This window comes from Pseudopipra pipra, chromosome 25 (assembly GCF_036250125.1).
Source record: "Pseudopipra pipra isolate bDixPip1 chromosome 25, bDixPip1.hap1, whole genome shotgun sequence".
Taxonomy (NCBI): domain Eukaryota; kingdom Metazoa; phylum Chordata; class Aves; order Passeriformes; family Pipridae; genus Pseudopipra; species Pseudopipra pipra.
This window is the reverse complement of record NC_087573.1, coordinates 3,380,209-3,400,887: the sequence shown is the minus strand read 5'-3', so window position 1 is coordinate 3,400,887 and position 20,679 is coordinate 3,380,209. Positions and strand designations below refer to the sequence as shown.

Sequence of the window (20,679 nt, the reverse complement as noted above, 5' to 3'; positions counted from 1 at the left end):
CCCAAGCACCGACTCTGCCTTTTTATGGAAATCTTGCGACTCCCTCGACTCCCCGCGCAGCACCAGAAAACTCCTCATTCTCCTCCAGAGTCCCTGACAAATAAGGCAAATGACAAAGCTGGTGATAAACATTTTACACTATGTTTACATTAGAAGGCAGGCTGGGCTGTCCCGAGCCACGGAGCTCAAGCAAACAATGACCTCAGCAGCGAATTCCCCCTTCCCAGCGAGACAGAGCTTCCTTCCCAAGTAAGGCTTCAGAGCCTCGAGTGCAAGGAGCCTGGGCAAGCTCCACTCCTCAAAGGCATTTCAAACCAACGTTACCACAGGATTTATGGGTTCACTGGCTACAGCCTTCAAAAATAAAAGCATATTCCAAGGAGTTTGATAGAGAAATGTATCACCTTGTCGACTGCCGTTAGCGGGTCTGCGGAGAGCAGGGATTGTATTTTTAGCTTTGCAGTGTGGAGAACTCCCTGACAATCTGTGTTTCAGGATTTTATATAATCATTAAATGGGGGCAGGTTCTATCATTTCAATTCCCAAGGGAAGCTGGAAAACAGAGGATGAAGAGGAAACCCACGTGCTGCTGCTCAACCATCTCCAGTCCCTGCCAGAGCTGCATCAGGACCAGCTGCTGAACACTGAGACCTTCCCTAAACATCCTCATTTATCCCTCACCCCTCAACCACAGCCTGTTTTATGGTCTAAATGTGACACAAGTACAGGTTTAAACAAAAACAAAAAAAAATCCCACATGCAGCTGGAGAGAGACACACAAATTCTGTGTCCAGTTCAGCTCGACTTCAAGCTCATTTTTGAGTCAGAATAACAGAAATAAAGGACTTGCCCATGCTGAGTCATGTAGCAAAGCTGCCCTTCACTCACCCAAGCCTCAGAGAGGGAATGAAGGTGAAGTTATCAGTGCAGCCCATCATTTTAAGCACCTTGAGGAGGTTTTTCCTCAACTCTTGAAGCCCATGTGAGCTGCAGTTGCTTAACTTCATGAAAATTGTGAAACCAAGTCAAACTGAAAGGGGTTTTCCAGAAACTGTCTCAGAGCCAGTGAGGTCTAGGCACTCTAGGACATTTACAGTGGGTTTGGCTAAAATTCTGGAACTGTGAGCTCTTCTGCTTGAACATTTCCCTGAGAAGTAACACTTCCTTTCTTCCAAAAATCATGATTTCGGATGGGGAGGAGAGGGAAAGTCCAATTAACAATTATTTCCCCCTTGATCATCCCTAGAAATTAAAAGGCATTTTTTATAAAGCACAAATGCAACTTATTGATCCAGTTTATCTTCCTCCTCCTCCAGCTCCACAGTCACTTCCAGCAAGGAAAACTTGGGAAGCAACCAAGCTAAGGGTTAAATTTAGCTGTGAACTCTTTCACTTCTTATTTATAGTAAAAAACACTTGTGGGAAAGTTTCAGCTGGGAGCAGTACAAGACTAACTTCTCATTTCTTGTCTACAGTATTTGCTGACTTTTTTTTTTTTTCAGGTGCAACAGGAAACCAAGATCCTGAACCACACGAGCCTCATTACTGCAAACCCCACACATCTTAATTATCTTGTAGCTCTTTCACGAGTATGTTAATGTTATCTGTTTATACAACATTGAATAGAGTGCTCAAGAAATTACTATGCTGCATCCCAGCCAACTTTTCATTTGGCAACTGTTGAAGCCCACCTAAACAGAGTCACACACAGCAGCATTCATCTCCCTCCACAGCTCCCTGGAGTGGAGTCACATGCCGTGAAGCAAGGGCTCCATTTCAAAATGGAATTAAATTATGGGTGCTAAGCGTTTCTTTGGAGTCAAAAAAAAGAGGATGATCGCTAAGGAGCGTGGAAAAAATAACTGTAAATGTTGTGAAAGTGCTCTCATTAGTTCTGAACGCTGAGGTGCAGAAATAAAGCAAAAGCTGAGTGTGTCTCCTTGCTCCTGCTCCCTTCTCCCAGGCACACAGAGCCCCACCAAGCTCCAGCAGGACAAGCACGGGGCACAGAGCTCGTGTCACACAACCCACCACTGCCCTGAGCAGCAGCAACTCCCTCCTGCCTTCCCTGCCAGACCCTCCAAACCACCCAGCACCTGCAGGGCAATAAATCAGTAGGGTTCTGTCATCTATAAGCATCAAAAACCTTTGCTTCTACACTGTGAAACAGCTGATACATCAGAATTAATCTCTTTTCTTTGTTCTTTAACAGGAGCATCTCTTCTCTGCTGCTAACTGTCACCAACCCTGCCAGGGAAGCCACAGAAATGGATGTTTATCTATTCACAGCATCAGCCCCAAGATGCCCAGCTCCTTCCTGAGGCAAAAGTGAAGGGCTCTATTCTGGTAACAGATGCTGAATAAAGAAAAGATGCAGGATATTTGTTTTAATGTGCAAAACTGAAAGGCAGGGGGGCTCTGAGAAGGACCAGAGGATGGAAGCAAACACAAGTGGGGTTGTAACCTGAAATGGGGCTCTGAGCACCCACTCACCTGCATCTTTATTCAGCCTTGTGCACTCTCCTAAATGCACAAATCATCCTTCACCCTCCTGCAGCCCTGGGGCCAAATCGGGGTAGGAAGAAGCAAAACTTTGAGGGTATTTCCCAAGCAGCGGAAGGAGCTGGGGGAGGGTGGGGGGGGAGGAGGGCTGAGGCCCTTCAGGACAGAAACCTGATGCAAAAATTAGCTGCTCCTCTTACAAAAGTTTCAGCAGCTCATCCAGAAGTTTACAGTTTGGGTGGTGAGGAGAGAGAAGCATAAACAAAGATAAGTGAACACAGCACTTAGTGCAACAACTTTACTTATCCATTATCAACTCCTGTGTTCACAGAAATTGCATTTGAAATATTCTGAGAACACTAAAAAGCTCCTACCTTGGCATAAAAGATCTCTCATCAGTGTTAGCAGCTCTACTGAAGGTCCTCCAGGCTCCCTGCAAGGGACTGAAAAAAACCAGAAAATATCAAAATAATTAATCATCTTTCAAAGACAGTATTTGCAACTCATCACTGAAGGGCTTAAGTCAAACCACCATGTTCCTGTGGACTTTTCCTTCCCAATATACTCTCTGGAAGACTTCACTTAAAAAAGACAAACTGAGGTCAAACTAACCCTGCTTGAGACTCTTATCAAGTGTGCAATGCATTTTACAGAAAGTACTATCAAAGGAAAAAGATGTTTAGAGCAGCCCAACAACCTGAGTGATGTTAAAGGGGAAAAACCATCACTCCTGATAAACACTGCCCTGGTAAAATTCAACACAGCACCTGAAAAGTAGAATTATTTTAGGGATCCACTGAGTTTCTTTCCTGCAGGACACACACAAAGCCTGTGTGCCTGCCCTGCAGCCGGGGAGCTGCAGCACACGCCAGTGCCAGGCACAGGAAGCAGAAGCAGCAGGTTCTGATGGTATCAGAGTCCTTCTGAAGCAGCCCAACATCCTGTCCCACATCCCCCAGCCCTGCTGTGCCCTCAAGTCCTCCCCCAGCCACCTGGCAGCAGCAGGATGGAGGGGGCAGGCTGGGCAGAGCAGGTGGCACACGGGGACACGACTCAAAAGAGCAGCTATGAGCTGTGGGAAGAGCTGAGGGCAGAGCAGAGGGCACAGAGGGGAAGCCAGGCTGGGGGTGCCTCGACAGCCAGAGCATCTTGGGAGGATTTAAACTGCCAGAGGGCAGGGTGAGAGTAGAGATTGCAAAGAAATTCTTTACTATAAAGGGTGGGGAGGCCCTGGTACAGGTTGCCCAGAGAAGCTGTGGCTGCCCCTGGATCCCTGGAAGTGTCCAAGGCCAGGTTGGACGGGGCTTGGAGCAACCTGGGATAGAGGAAGGTGTCCCTGCCCATGGCAGGGGGTGGAATGGGATGAGCTTTAAGGTCCCTTCCAACTCAAACCACTCTGGGATTCTGTGACAGTTCTCAAGAGCAGGACAACTCCCTGCACCACCATCCTCCTCCCCCAGGAACCCTCTGGCTCCTGTCCAAGTGTTTGAGGAGGCTGTGACACCTGCAGCATCCCAATCCTTTGTTCAGGAACACTGAACTGCAGCACCACTGGTACTTCAGTCATCACAGCACTGCCTGCTGCTACGACAGGCAAAGGGTCCTCTGTCTTTTATAGGTTCAGCACTTCATCCTTTCTTTTCAAGGCATAAAAGAATCAGTTGTTCCTCTAGAATCATAGGAAGTTCAAATGAAAACCTGCTAAGTTGCTTTTTTGAAAATATCTCCTTTTAAGAGCTCTGTACCCAGCAATCCAGAACCACCCTGGAGCCACAGAAATCCAAACTGTTTAGAAACTGATAATGGATGGCATAACCCCTGTCAAGCATTTTCCCAAATATAATAAGAAGTGAGTCTCCAGCAAAGCAGAGTTCATTCAGTCAGCTCTTGCTGTAGGTATTTGCTTGGGTCCAATTTGGACACACCTGAAACCAGGGATTTCTCCTAGAGCCAGGTTGGGAGAGCTGGAGGAGAGAAGGCTCCAGAGAGACCTGAGAGCCCTTGCAGTGCCTAAAGGGGTTCCAAGAGAGCTGGAGAGGGACTTGGGACAAGGGTCAGGAGGGGCAGGACAAGGGGGAATGGTTTCCCAATGCCAGAGGGCAGGGTTAGATGGGATATTGGGAAGGAATCCTTCCCTGGGAGGGTGGGGAGGCCCTGGCACAGGTTGCCCAGAGAAGCTGTGGCTGCCCCATCCCTGGGAGTGTCCAAGGCCAGGTTGGACAGGGCCTGGAGCAACCTGGGCTGGTGGAAGGTGTCCCTGGCCATGGCAGGGCGTAGAATGAGATGGGCTTTAAGGTCCCTTCCAATCCAAACCAGTCTGGGATTCCCTGATTTTTAGTGCAAGCGCTGCCAGTCCCAGCTACAGGACTGGGGACAGACAAGGGCACCGACTGCACTGGCCCTCAAAAAACACAAGGCACAGCCTGAGCTTAAAAAAGGGTGAGAGAAAAGGAACAGAAAGAAGTGAGGCACAGAAGGAAGCACAGCAACCAGAGCAGCAGTTCCCAGAGACTGTGAAAGAGCCGCTCCCGGCACAGCTTCCACTGCCACGGGCACTGCTCAGCTGAGCTGGGCTTGGCTCTGCCCCAGGAAGATGCACTGGGATACAGAAAGACAGGGAAAGGTGGCCCTGGGATAGAGGAGAGAGGGGCAGGGAGCAAGGATCACTCACCTGGCTTTAAGGAATAGAGAAGAGAGTAACTCCTTGCTTGCTCGTCACCCCCACCTCCCATTTTCTGATTTTCACCAGCAAGAACCAGAAGTTTGAACATTTCCAGGGGGAAATGTGCCACCAGGATTTCGCAGATTTGGGAGAGAAGCACAGATGCCTGTGTGAACTCCAGCACCCCAGGCTGGCTGTGCCACCCCTGTGGCCGTGCCCATCCCATTTCCCAGCTGAGAGGCAGATTCTTGGGATGTTGCAGCCACATGTCCTGGTTATTTTTATCCTGGCAGCTAAATACTGGATCGTGGCTACTATAAACAAACCTGTTTAATTTTCAACTTGTAAATGTTCTCTGTGCCAGTTTTTTTCAGTCACTATAAACTAGGCCATGGAAAGGGCTGGATTTTCTTTTTTTAAAAGTGTCAACTAAACATTGCTCAATACTCCACCAAAATCCCTTCATTACTCAGAGCCCTGTTGGCAAAACAAACCCAAATCCAGCACTTCTGCAAAGGGAAGATTTACAGCCATCAAAATCACACTCCAACTGACAGATTCCCTCTACAATAAAGGAAAATCCAAACAAACAAAGAGAATGATCCAGCAGAGAAGGCTGGAAACACAAGACCAGGGCTCTCCCCTCGGCTTCAACCAGTTCCAGCACGGCCCAACAACAGCTCCACTCACCACCTGCTCCCTGATTTGTTCTACACCCTGTTCTTAGATATTGAATTACTCAATGAAGTCAAAAGCACATTAAATACTTCCCTAATATTCATCAAAGCTGTCAGCAATTACACAACTGTTACACGACAGGGAGCAGCGATGGTGGATCCCAAATGAAAGGGTGTTTGGCTGGAAATCCCACAGTTAATTAGCAGACACCTCCCCTGAAAAGCAGCAAGGCAAGCACTGCCAGAGATGACCCTGTTAATTAGCAGGGAGTTCAGTTAATTGATAAAAATCACTGCCATGGACTCACTTGCCCGAGGCAGTCAAACTCCCTGGCTTTAGGGTACATGGAAAACCTCCTCCGCCTTTCCTGAGATCACCAACACCACAAAAACGAGAGGGAAGAGGAAAATAAAAAGACCAAAAGACCAGACTAAGCAGAAAGCAAGATTTCAATGTGACTTTAAAGCACAATTTGACAAACTTCCATTCCCAGACAGTGCATTTTATTTTATTAGTCATTATCACTGCGGTATCTGACAGCAAAGTAATTGTGTTTTATATATTAATGTTACCTAAGAGGAAACATATTTTATACACTGTGACAGGAATCTCAGCCTCAATTTTTTTAATTTCAACAGTAAAATCATTATCATTTCCACTGACTGCTTTCAGCATCAAATCAAATACCAATCAAGGCAACAAATGTGTAATTAACTGTATCCACAAGGCTGGGGTAGGATGAGTCATGACCCCACTGCAGAGCATTCCTGATGCTGGGACACATATCCCATCCCTCTTGCTTTAGAAGCTTTTAGTCTTCTGGAGTCAGTGCAGGACAGAACTTATTTCTTTTAAAAACAAAGAAAACATTTTGGTTCCAGGCAGGAATTCACACAGCCTAATCAAACTATCTTATATGTCAGCAGCTTCAGCACTAGAAAAGAGGTATTTGGGATCAGGGACTTTTCTTGAGGGAAGCACAAGAACATTGAAGAACTGAAGAAACTCTTAAACTAAGTTCCAATTCCCTACAATAAGTCTTGGGAATTGCATCGAGTCCTGAACCTAAAAAGCACTATGAACTGAATTCACCATGACTGTGGAAAGTATAACAGTATTTTAATATTTCTAAAAGAGAACTTTCACCAATAATTCATAAACTTACAACAAGAGGGCAGCTACATTTGTGTCTCTGGGTTGTGGACTCCCCATCCCTGGAAGTGTCCAAGTGTCCAGGTTGGACAGGGCTTGGAGCAACCTGGGACAGGGGAAGGTGTCCCTGCCCATGGCAGGGGGTGGAGTGAGATGAGCTTTAAGATTCCTTCCAATCCAAATCATTCTGGGATTCTATTATCCTGTGATTTTAACGATATACTTTGTCCAACTAATCAGTAATTTAAGTAAATTGATTTTTTTTGTTTTGCTTTTGAGGGAGCAAATAAACCCCAAAAGACACAGCAAGAAGTACCCAGGCAAAAAAATAAAGCTGGTGACAAGCCAAATAAACAAACAGGTATCTGAGAACACAAATGAACAACCACATTGGTCAGGGGTGTTACCTGAAGTGTTTAACCAGAAAAGGCAAGAGACTGGCCTTCAAACCTTGCACCCCTTCCCAAAAACTCAAGCCCCTGCCATGTGCTCCTCTGAGCGACCTCCAAATCCCCCGTTTCTGCCCCATTCCCATGTTCTGGGCCGGGCTGGGAAGGTTCCTGATCCAGGGCCAAGGCCATAAAAGCCTGGGCGAAGAGCAAAGTCCTCCAGCGACAGAGTCCTTCCGACTCCACTGTTGTGCTGAGCTGCAGCTTTGAGCAAATTAACTGCAGCCCACACAAACAAGGCAGAGGAACAAACTTCTTGGAAAAACAGCAATAATTCTGTCATTTGAAATAGTCATTTCAGGCACAAACACACCGAGATTGATCCTGCTCAGCCTGTAATCTTTTGTGCCATCAGCCTCACGCTGAACCTGCAATTTTGAACAACATAATGTTCACTTCCATGGAAGTGACTGCCTAATTATTCATTGGGAATTGCTTTGCTATAGAAGCTCCCCAGGCAAGGGAACAAGGGCTCTGGGCAGCCAAACCTTGCCGTGCTGAAACGGCTAATTTATGTTTTGTCCTATTGGTCTGCACTTGCAGAAAGTTGCTAGGGCCATGTGCCAGGCAGACAAAGAGAGGGGAAAGGAAGCCAGCAGCAAAACTCAAAGGCCAACACACACTGCATCCCCAAATTAGAACAGCCCTCCACGTCACTGGTGGAGTTGGCAGCCGCCCCTCCGGACCGACTGCGGCACTGCTGCAAATTTCATACTAATGAGCACTGAGCTGCAAACAGGACAGCCAGCCACAAAGTGTGAGGACTGAGGGGAAAATAGTCCTTCTCAGTAATTTATATATATATATACATATATATATAAATAAAACAGCTTATAGGAAGCCTTGTGTGGTCGCAGGTCCTCCCAGGCGACACCACGGTCGCACTCGACCATTTCTCATCTTCTCCTCCAGACCTACCTGAGTATTTCAGAACTCCACTCAGGAGTTCTCAACAGCTTCTTTTGGAAATAAAAAATAAAAAAAAAAAAGAAAAAATACTTCCTTTCCCCCTTCCTCATCAGCTAAACATGTAAATGTTAAAAGGCATCACCATTAAACACAGCAGCCGTTTATGGGACTTCCTCCATCTGTTGTTTATCCCCACCCCCAACTTGCCACTGACTTTAAAGTCCTATAAAGTTGGGGGTTTTTTTGCTTTCTCCATTTTCTTTAGAGTGAAAAATATTCTGACCTTTCACAATATGGTTTAAATTCCAGACAGACTCGAGGAGGCTCAGTCACAGCAAAAGCCCAACTCCATTATACTTGCTAAGAACAATTTGTTGTGCTGATAGTAGCTTGGCAACGTTCTTCACTATTCTTCCTGGTTTATATAATTAGAGTAAATAAGTGACATGAGGCAGGGTAGATTGTCACTGCCATTTCAGCTTGGCACTTGAATTACTTTATTTCTGCAGTAACAGTGCCCAGACACTGGTCATAAAGCCCAGTTTGCCTTTATTTGGTCTCCAGCATCGAATCTTTGATGGAGAGAACAAGACAAGCTTCCCCCTGAGCAAAGGGTTCTTTGAAATTTCTCAAGTTGCAGAGGTTTAAACTGCTCTTTTAATGTATTTCAAACTGAAAGAGAGTAGGTTTAACAGAAATTTGACAGAATACTCGGAGTTGGAAGGGATGCACAAGGATCATCAAGTTCAGCTCTGAAGTGAATGGCCCGTGAGGGGATTGAACCCACAACATTGGTGTTACGAACACCATGCTCTAAATAACTGAGCAAACTGGATATTGGGAAGAAATTCCTTCCCTGTGAGGGTGGGGAGGCCCTGGCACAGGTTGCCCAGAGAAGCTGTGGCTGCCTCTGGATCCCTGGAAGTGTCCAAGGCCAGGCTGGACGGGGCTTGGAGCAACCTGGGCTGGTGGAAGGTGTCCCTGCCCAGGGCAGGGGGTGGAACCAGATGATCTTTAAGATCCTTCCAAACCCATTCTGTGATTCAATGATTTCTACCCACCAGTGATAAATTCCAAGACTAACATCAAGCCTCTACACCCACACTGTCAGCACGGGCCACTTCCCAGCTTTCCAGGAGACTAATTTACAAATTCCCGAAAATATTAAGATTCTTTAAATCTCCCTGGCAGAGCTGCAACAATCAGTGTGTACACACTGGATTTGGCCACGGGGGCTGATCTAAAGGTCAGGTTTGCATTTGCAGCCCTGAGGTTTCCAATGCCTGGTGAGTTGTGTGTGTGTGAGAGCCACGAGCAACCAAAGCCCAAGCGTTCCCACGCAACCGCCGCTAATTAAACGCCTCTTTTAACAACCATTTTTTTTGAATGAAAAGCCCCACTGACCATATGGCCACTTATTAATACTGCATTTGTTTATCAGTTTAAATAAAACCCCTACAGCAACGAGTATCCATGTAATGAGGGCTTAAACACAGCTAACAACGGATGTGTGAGGTACAACTGCACCTCTTGAAAGGGTTTCACGGCAGATTTTAAGGCTTGATAGGAGCCTGAATAGCAGTAAAAGCACAGAATTAGCTTAAAATAGAGGCAAAAGTAACAGTTTCATTACCTTTCATAAAGCAATTAAGTTGTTTAATATGGTGCTTGATCCTCCAGTATTTAGCTCAGCCCCTTAATGCTGTTTCCTGGGGGGGCAGAAGGGGGTGGAAACTGAGTTTTCTTTTATAAGAAAAGTGAAACTTTCTTCTGTGGGAAGGTTTTAACTGAAGGAATATTCAAATATGTGATTAACACTCCAGTGCTGAAGTGAGAACTATGAGGCCAGGAGTGTTATAACCAAACCACTGGCAGATCTGGTCTCTGCACTGGAGGGGGGGGGGGGGTCTCTGAAGTTTTTTTAATCCTCCTGAACCTGCTCAAAAGGGCAAAACTACTTGGCCAATTCATCCTGGAATTTCCTTTATGGAAAACAAAAGGTGGCACTAAAGGAAATAGCTCTGATGGTTTAATCAGTTTTTTATGAGCCATTTCAGTATTTATAGGTCAAGCTTGATTACAACCAAAATAGATTATTATAGAGCTGGCTTTAAACAGCAACAAAAACAAAACCCAGGGGCAGCTGGGCTCCTGCTCCCAGAGCTGGGTTTGACTCCCACGGAAGGGAGGACACATCCTTCAAGATGAGCACTACTGGCATCAGCCAGTCCTTCCCCTCCACCTCACCAAGAGCATCCAAACAGGAACCAAAAAAAAAAGCCTGATTTTTAGGATGTGCCTTTGCAATGACAAGACACGGGGCAATAGGAAAACCAAAAATCTCTCCCATATTAGTACGTCCATTTGTTAAACACAGGGCCTGGAGACAGCTGGTTCTGCACTCTGAGCAAGACCTGAGAACACACCACAATTAATCTGAGTGTTAATTGCCATCACCCACAATTTCTGTGCTTTCCCTGCTGGGGAGGACACTTCCCACCCAAGTAGAAACTCCCAGTCAACTGTTTTTTCTCCAGCAAATCTACAAATACAACATCAGCCAAACCCCTGAGCTCATCAGGGGAACCATCACCACCGGTTTAAAAAAATTCCTAAATATATATTTTAACTCCTGCCCATAAAAATGCAGTGGATCTGAACCTGGCATGTAAAGGACAACAAAAGAAGCTCCAGCATCTCATTTTAGAGACATCACTTAATTCTTCTGACACCTGCTGAGCCACCCCATCACCCAGCTCGAGTTTGCTTTAGTGCTAAATGGATTTGGACTCGATATTGTGTTTATGACAAGGGTTTAGAGCAAACAGTTCATTTAACAGAGGCTACAAAGCACTGAAAATACAGAATAAAGAACACTTTCTCGGAATCACACCACTGAGGAAAGTGCCCTGGAGCATTAAAACATCTGTCTGGTCGTTTCAAATGAGATTCCTGAAAAAGCTTTGCTCTAGATTTGACTGTGTTCTAGTGATCAATATGTCAGTGGAGTGTATTCACAAAACAAGGCAAAGCCAGAACAGTACTGTAATCTCTATGACTTTATAAGTGATCTGATGAGTTAAAAGCCCTAAATGCATAAATGTTTCATGCCAAAGGCTGTCTGGAACCGCTTCAGTCTGTATCTTTAATCTTAATGTAATTTTCAACTACAATTACTGTTCTAACCCAAAGCAGAAAGCAACAATTGGCTAAATTTATCTTCAGCTGTATTTATTTGATAAATCCATCAAGATTTCTGCTCTTCAGGCTTGATACCCAATCACTGTTACACAGCATAGGACTAACATCAAATCCCAGGGTAAAGCAAGATGTGCTGGAATGAGACTTACCCAAAAAACAGAGAATTGCACCAGAAATAGCCTTACCCAGTGAACTGTGAGTTACTTCCAACTATCACGTGGTGAGTGGCACATAAAAAGATATTATTCTGCATGTCAGCTGTCTGTAATGAAAGTTTTCCTCTTCTCAGCAGCCCCTCCCTACAACTTCGAGTTTATTTGCATGAGAGAAAAGAATATTACATAAAAACACAACATAAAAGGCACTGCAACCCATACATCCAGCTGAACTGCTCCTCCCACATTCCCCAGGCTTTCCAGAGGTCTATTTCCTGATAAAAATGTGAGAAATGCCTGATTCCATACAGATTTTTCACTTGGACCAAGAGAAGCCCCAGCTGCAGCCAGAGATGCTCAGATCCTTCGCAGAGCAGCTCTCCCTGCCATGACTTCACACGCAATAACCCTGATTTAAACGTGACGAGTTCAAATGTTTTCAGGATTAGAACACTGCAGAACACGACATCATCATCAAATCCAACAAATATTCCGACTAAAAAAAACAAACAAACCCAAAAAAACCCCAAACCCTCAAACATTCCAGCCAGCCTTGAATTTGCAGTTGTAGCCACTGACAAGTGAAATGCAAGTGTCTGTTTTTCTGTAACGCTCCAGCAAGCAGCAGTTATGCAACACAACCCATTGACAAACACGGTGCTGGTTGCAGTGTTATTTCCAAAAAGCAGGTTTTTTTGCAGTAATTCCTGACAGGGCAACAACCACCTCTTACAGAAACTCTCATCCTGCTCGTCACCGGTGTATTTTTGATTGCCTCATTTAATTATTAATAAAGATCCGTTTCAGCCACTGCTGTGGGCATATCCAGACCTCTTGCTTCAGTGCCCCAGCTGGATTTAAATATTTTCCAGCTTATCAATATTCAAAATAAATAACAGATCATAATGACTCAGGCCACCTGCTCCACAGGACCATTGGTTATTGCCTGGCTCCCCAGATTTCAAGTCAAACAAAGTGAAATGGGTGAGAAAGACAAGGCACCACCTGCAGGCACGGACTCTTTTTTGCTGTTTGTCCTGTTACCTGTTTCTTCCCTGCCAGAAAAGCCCTGTGGAGGGTCAGACTTTCCCCTCAGACAGATCATTTTGTTCATCCAAAGCAAACAACCAGCAGTTTTCAGAACACACCGAGTCTGCTTTTGTCAGCATTTGGATTTCTCAATCCAAAAAAAAAAAAAAAATCCAATCCATGCCTCCCCCTGGGTTCAGGTCAAGCCACTGCAGCTGCACTGGGGAAGTGCCTGTTCAGGTATAGCAGGTCTTTCCCAACAGCCAGCACCCAATACCTGCTGGACCACTCACAGCAGGAGCAGGAACACACATCAAAACATCAAAACACCGTCTTCATGTGGCCACACCGAGATTCAGGCAGGGCCACCCGACCTGCTTCAGCAGCTGGCAACGGTGAGAAAGAGCCCTGTGGCTCTGCTGCCATGGGAGAGACAGAAACACAGAGTTTTAAAGCTCTCTTTTTTAACCAGAAGCACTGGCTGCTCCAGGGCTGCGAGTGCAACCTGCCAGTGTAGAAGTTACAAACCCCAAAACGACTGGTGATCCAAAACAGGGGTGGTTTCTGGTGTCCTGTTCCTTCCTCCCTCCACACACACACCTCAGAGGATCTTCCCACAGCACATCAATGCAATTTAAGTTTAAACACAGCATTTCTGACCAGGAATGCAACACCCAGTGGCTCCTCCCTCCTTCCCACAGCCGCCTCATTTTAATATTGTTAAATGGATTACTTGAGACAACCTTAATTATTGCAGTATTTGCAAGGGAAGAAGTGATCTCTCAGTAACCAGTTTCTGTCCCTTTGCAGATCAGGTGTTTCATAGCAAACCTGGGAGTAAAATGGCATCAGAGGTTCAGCCCCAAAGTGCTTCAGCAGAAACACCAACAGCTGAACAGGTACAAGTGTGTCCTGATTGATGCTCTGCTGTCACTGGGTCTATACAGCTCCCCCTGCACCCCCCTGTCTTCAGAAAGGAGCTCAGAAAATAGGCATTAATTAACAAAATTATGCTATCACAGGAAAGAACAGGAAGCTTCTAGTAATGAGCCATTTAGCTCCGAAGGGTTTCAGTCAGACATGTCAAACCAGCTCACAGAGCACGTCAACAGCCAACACCAACAAGCAAAGCCAGCTGAAAAACAAGCAGTGAAGACCCTCAATTTGTTGCAACAGAAGGGCAGCTTGATGTAACTCCCATAAATGCAGGCTGGTTCTTGCCAATAACAACCTGTTACCACCGAGGACACAGAGCAGACGCTCACATATTTATCCACCACCCTGAACAAGCCACAGGTCGTGTTCTTTCCAGTTGTCACAGGCAAAGCTGAGCCACCACGTTGCCCCTACTCTACACAAGAGCAAAGGACGCTGCCCTGAGTCAGACCTGCTCAGGAACTGCAGTTTCTTGCTCTCAGCTCCTTCCCTCCATCAGCAGTGGTACCTCCACAACCGCACAGTGAGTCAGAGCAAGAGCTGAGCTGGTTGAAAATGACGTCTGTATTTTTGGGATGAGCTCAGTTCTCAGCTTGCTGAGCTCCCTGAGCTGCCTCAGCATGTGCAGTGCAAGGATGAGAGCAAAGGGGACACTGGGGGGGTGTGACCATGAAATCACAGCCTGCAGCTCTGCCTTCGCTGAGCTTCCACTGCATCCCGCCCACCCTCCCACACAGGACAACCATTCCACGCAAATCCCAGGAAACAGAGGGTCATTCACACTGAGGTGGAACTCCAAAGCCCTCTGCTACACCCCCCCTGCTCCAAGTGGGGCTTTGAAGTCAGACCAGTCACTCAAGACCTTGCCCAGGATCCCTTGTGATCCCTGGGCAGCCACATCTCACCACATACCATTTGAAAAAAATCTCCTTTTTTTTTTAGCTCATGGAACCCTTGACCTACAGAAACCCAAGTTTCCTACTCTGCCCTCCCAGGACTGTCACCCACAGCAAACCCACTCTGGCCTTGGAGGATGCTCTGATACCTGAGCAAAAGCAAATCAACTCCAAGCACACTCGGCTGGAGCCTCAGAGCTCACATTAAAGGCATTTAACCTTGTAGGTGCTTTCAATCCTGGTGATACTCCATAAAATACAACCAAAACATCATTTTTTTTATGTGCTATAACATGGTTTCTCCTAAAAATCTTATGTTATTGGAATAAATGCTGTGTTGAACACCAGGTCCACTTGTTAAACAGCAACCTTAGAAAGCAAGGTATGGCCAAAAAAGCCAGCATTTAAAATCTTGTATATGTTATAAATCAAAAGCAACCATGCATTCTGGAGAGCTTGTTTACATGTAAATCAAGAAATCCTAAGGAGGAAGTTGGACATAAATACAGGTAGTGAAACAACAGAGAAGGGGCCACTTCAGAGCAAAACTGGTCATCAAACTAAATCCAGGCCACAACATCCTCAGTTATTTAGAGCACAGACTTGTCTCAAACACAAATTTAAACTACATTTGGGTTGAGCTATCAAAGAATATAAAATTATAAGTTCTCCTTCCTGCAATAACTTTCATAGGCAGTACAGGACTTTTAGGGAAGACAACTAAAAGCCACACTGAAATACAGAATTCCTGTCATATGCCTGGATGCTATTTTTTCAATATATGAGGTGTATATTAAGGCTAATCAAGGTTATTTCTATTTCAACATATTTATATATAAATAAAGTGCATTAGGTAATTTTTTTTAAATATCCTTCTTACACAGAAGCCATTAATGAAAGTGTATCATCTTCACACTTATTTTAAGCCTTTCTCTTCTGCTATAACAGTTCAACAGCTCTTGCCTTTAACCAACACAGGTGTTTTTTTTCATTCTAATATTAGTGCTGGAGACACCAAACTGGATCACTTGGTCTCCTGCTGGGTTCTTGTTGAATAAAAATTCAACAGTGGGAAAAAGGAGTTCAATCTATGACCTGCCTTACTCACCTCAGGGTGCAGCTGCAGAGGGTGAGTAACCTACTACGAGTTGTAACTGCAGAGCCCAACCATTCTGGGACATGTTTTCCCCACAAAAATTGGGCCTCTCTCCTTGGCCTGACTAATGCCTCCTATCACCTGGGTATGGAGGATTGGAATAAATTCATCTTCATAACTCTGAGCTCTGTTTCACCATTTCCATTCACTGAAACACAGGGAACTGGATTCCACCTTCCAGTGCCCGAAGGGATCCTACAGAAAGGTGGAGAGAGACTATTGACAGGGGCCTGGAGGGACAGGACAAAGGGAATGGCTTCACACTGACAGGGAGAAGGCTTACATTGGATATTAGGATGAAATCCTTCCCTGAAAGGGTGGTGGGGCCCTGGCACAGGGTGCCCAGAGAAGCTGTGGCTGCCCCAGCCCTGGAAGTGTCCAAGGCCAGGTTGGAAGGAGCTTGGAGCAACCTGGGACAGTGGTCTGGGATTCCCTAACAACATTCCACGACATCTGCAATCCCAGCAGGAGGAAGCACATTGTATTTTGAGTCTGCTGAGTAACAGCCATGTGGTGACACAGCTCTACTGTTGATCCAACCTGTGCTGTAGGAACAAAAAGCCAAGTCCTCCTTTATCCTTTCCTACTTCCGATGAAGGATATAATCCAAGGAGAAACCTGTTTGGGAGGTGAACTTTTCAGGACATTAACTTCTACCCAGAGAGCAGTCTAGGAACACAAATAAATCCTGGCTGCCACCACACTTCAGTACTGCAGCAAACAAACCAAAACACCTCACCCCAAGTTTTAGCACCTGAGCAAGACAGACTGGACCAAACAGAACAGTTCAGCAAGATTAACTTTTCTTTCAGAAAACTTTAGGACATCCTTACTTATCTCTGCCATTAGGTGTCATGTTTCCAGCAGCAGAAGTTTTTGCAAAATGCAGACACAAAATGTCTAAGTGAAATTTTGTCCCTGGGATTTATTAGCACCCTTTTAAGAAGATGCTTCCATTACTATTCTGTTTAATTTCCCAGTAACTATTGAATGAAAGAGTAAAAGCAAATCAATAACTATTTCAGAGCACAGCATAAAATGAATTCAGGCTGTACTTTAACCACCATCCTCACCACCTCTTCAAAAAACTAACCCAAAACCCACCCCAAATCAAGGCCAAAAAAAATCTAAATACAACCCCAGGACTTGACCGAGTTTTAGAAGTTGTGTCTCTCATGAATCTGCTTCTGCAGAATTAAGTACACAAGGTTACAATCTGACTGATGTTCAACATTAATGTGGCTCTTCAGAAAGTAAAACAAAGTGATAAAAAAGGAAGTCTCCCATCTTATCCTAAAAACCCAAAGTCTTCATCAGGATCCACAGCCAGAGCCAGCCAAGCTGATTTCTGAAGGCTTGAAAGTAACACCAGACCAAGGACAATTCTGAATTTCAAACAACTACAAGTAAAAAACATTTCAAACATAAAGACTGAAGATTAGAACTTGCATTATGTTCAAAAGAGCCACTTCCTTTTATTCCAGGAAAACAGATAACACGTTCCTGCTCTCGGAATATTAACATTCCTCTTCGGGATGATTTTTTGAAGCCTGTGAAGTTGCACAGAAGCAATCTGTTCCCTAAATGCTAAGCACAAGTTCAAAGTGCCCCTGAGTACACTGTGCACGTGCACAGCACAAGAAAAAACACTGCAATACACAGCACAAACAAAGTCTCGAGTTGTTTATGCCCAAGACGATGATTCAATACACAATTAAAACTTTTATGTTCGAGTACATCCACATGTTACACTCCTGCTATTTAATTACTTTTCAGGTTTTTTTTTTTTTAAGAACAGCCCTCAGACTGGATGAACAGCCACGAAACGCATCACTAATAACCTATGTCTGTATATTTGCAGCTTATGGTTTCAAATATAAACTGTTTTGCTACGCTGTGTAAACACGAGTCTCCAAATAAAAGCATTAACGTGTCACCGGACTTGTGCTGCGCTGGTAATTCAGCCCTTTTGGCACACAGATCCTCTCAGAACCTCCAGCAAAGCTACTTACCCTCAAAACGGCCACGCCAGAGCCGGGACACGTGATGGCAGACACTGCTCAGCTCCCTGCGAGCCCTCAGAGTGACAACTCTGCGCTCTGACACCGCCGGGCCCCCAAACGTCACCGTGGTCCCTTCACCAGCCCCCTACACCCCGCTGGGCGCCTCACACCTTCCCAAAGGCTGTAAGAAATATGTTTTTAAGGCTAACTCGGCGTGTGTGGACGATCTGGCTGCACACAAAACCGAAAACAGGATTATTTTTAGCAGCAAGCGCGGCACTTCCTGCCGGCTCCACCTTGGAGAACGCCGCGCGCATGCTGTCACCCTCCTGCTCCAAAACTGGGATTTCACAACTTCTGCTACCTGCCACAACACAGGGAGGGAAGGGACAATCTGCCGGGAGCTCCGAGTGACGATTTCCCAGTTTCTAAGTTGGCACGAGGAGCCGCTGTTGGAATATGTTGCCGGTCTTCGCTGGCGTCAATAAATCGATGCCTCTTTTCCTGCCCCGGTGATGAACAGAACGTTAAATGGTTTTATTTATTACGCCGATTTTTTTTTCTTTCCCATAGCAACAGGATGTGAACACGGCATTCCCGGCGTAATGAAGTCACTATAGCAACGTGATAATGATGTCAGAATAATCAGCCAGCATTTCATACTTGGTGAGATGCATCCCTTCCACGAACTCAAAAAGTTGCTTCTATGAATGCAAAAGTAAGAATGTGCCATCTGGAACTTCCCTTCAAGTTGGCTGATTTTGGATAACTTCTCGTTGAAGGCACAGAGCTCTGCTAACGCACCACTTTCGGTTTCTCCAGGCTCCATCCGTTACTTCCCGAAAGCCTCACAAATTCCCACATTAAAACCCTGTTTTAATGCTGCTACACCAGTGGGAGTTACTGACACACCACTCCAGCAAGAAAAAAGCAACGACACGAATGCCAGCAGTGACACATTTCACGGCAGACAGGCACTGTCAACTGAGCAGCCGCTTCCCTCAACTCAACTCTTCAAATAATCTGGTGTCTCTTTACGTGGAGCAAAACAGCTACTCAGAGAGAATCACAACAGCCACAGAAATGACAGAGTGCTGATACAATACTCCAAAGGCAGACAGGCGTTTTCAAGTCAAACAACTATTTTAAGAAATATTATCTCCCCTGTTAAGCTACCAAAAGGAAAAAAAAAACAACCCAGAGTATTCATGATTTGCCCTTCCTGTTTGCAGCTCCTTCCAACCAGTGAGCAAAGCAAAACCCAGGCGCTGATTCCAGCTCCGTGTTGGTCAAAATCGGTGTGTCCAAACCCCAACCCTCCTGCTGAGAAAGCTTCGCAGGAATCCTCGCACCAAAACCACACATACTGCACCTCAAATATCGCAACCGAAGGCACCGATTAATGAGAAGTATCTAAAACACCAAAGTTTCCCTAAGCAGAGAACAGTTTCTCTTTAAAGCGACCGAAGGAAGTGCAAAGAAACCTTTCTGGAGCTGATGTGGTCTGAGACAACTGGTCCTTGGGCTGGGAGGATGAGGGTGGGTCAGGATGACGAAGGTGGGCCAGGATGACGAGGGTGGGTCAGGAGGATGAGAATGGACCCAGAGGATGAGGATGGACCAACACATCACTCCACGTGGCTCACGAGGGGCTGCCCCCTTGGCTTGTCCCACCTGCCCAAAACCTCCTGCCGTCCATCCGGGGTGGAGAAGCGAGGGGGCTGGTGAAACCTCTCTCTTGTCCTGCCATCCCCCTGTCCCTCATCCTGCCATCCCCCTGTCCCTCCTCCTGCCATCCCCCTGTCTCAGCCCACCCTGGGTACCCTCCATCCTCTCTCCCCCTTTACCTCCGGTGGTCCCGGCACCGCACAGTCCCCCCGGACACGCCGGGGTGCAGCGAGCCCGGGACGCCCCGCACACACCTGACTGCCCCGAACGCCACGGGAATCCCGGTCATTTTTCCCGAGGCTCGCCCAGGGCCAGCCACCCCCGCCCGGCCGCACAAGATGGATGTCCAGCCGCAGATGGGACGGGACGGGGCAGGACGGGGCCGGAGGCTGGAGCCGGAGCCGGGTCGGGGCCGGAGCGAAGCCGCCTCCCCCTCGCCGCCCGCCCGGGCTCCGGCAGCGCCCGCCGCGTCCCCGCCGCCCCCGCCCGGACCCCGCCGGACCCCGCGCCGGCCCCTGCCCCGCTCCGCCCGCCCCGCCGCGGCCTCGCCAGGCCCAAAGCGGGGACATCCCGCGGCCGGACCCGCCGCTCGCCCCGCTCCCGCCGCTCCCCCCGCTGCCCCCGGCCCCCGCTCACCGCCGCCTCCCCCGGGGCCGCCTCCTCCCGCCGCCGCCGCCGCCGCTCCGGCGCTCCGGGGCTCCGGGGCTCGGCGCTCCGGGCTCGGTCGCTTCTCTGCGCGGCGGCGGCGCCGCGTCCGCTCCGCCCTCCGCGGCCGCGGCCCCGGGGAGGAGCCAGCGGGGCGGGCGGGGGCGGCGGGGCCGGAGCGGCCCCGGCGGCCGGGCAGGGACGGGGAGCCCCGGGAGAAGTTCTGGGGAAGGGCCCGGGGCAGGTGCGGGGCAGCCGCGTCCTCCCCCCCTCCCGTGCTGCGGCTTCTGCGGCGGCAGGAGCGGGGCTGTCCCCCCGTGCCCGGGGTTGTCCCCCCGTGCCCGGCACCGCCGGGGCTCTGTCCGGGTCTGGGCCCCCCGCGACAAGGACACGGAGGGGCTGGAGCGTGTCCAGGGAAGGGGATGGAGCTGGGAAGGGGCTGGAGCACCAGGAGCGGCCGAGGGAGCTGGGGGGGCTCAGCCTGGAGAAAAGGAGGCTCAGGGGGGACCTTCTGGCTCTCTGCGACTCCTTGAAATTGGGCTGTGGGGGTTCCGCCTCTGCTCCCAGGGAACAACAGACAGGACGAGAGGACAGAGGCTTAAGCTGCACCAGGGGAGGTTTAGGTTGGACGTCGGGAA

General features: G+C 47.5%; 1 protein-coding gene across 3 annotated transcripts in view; it reads right to left on the bottom strand.

Moving 5' to 3' along the window:
• RAP1A (RAP1A, member of RAS oncogene family) overlaps positions 1–20,170 on the bottom strand; it is a 39,101-nt gene extending 18,931 nt beyond the window's left edge. Inside the window, exons 1-2 of one of the 3 annotated variants that reach the window (XM_064635745.1) lie at positions 20,033–20,170; positions 2,877–2,945 (exon numbers count right to left, since the gene is read on the bottom strand). The gene's annotated coding sequence lies outside the window, so the exon portion shown is untranslated. Of the gene's footprint in view, positions 1–2,876; positions 2,946–17,737; positions 17,832–18,092; positions 18,233–20,032 lie in introns of those variants that run through there. The other 2 variants (XM_064635747.1, XM_064635746.1) reach the window with 2 other exon arrangements.
• Between the last annotated feature and the right edge of the window lie 509 nt (positions 20,171–20,679).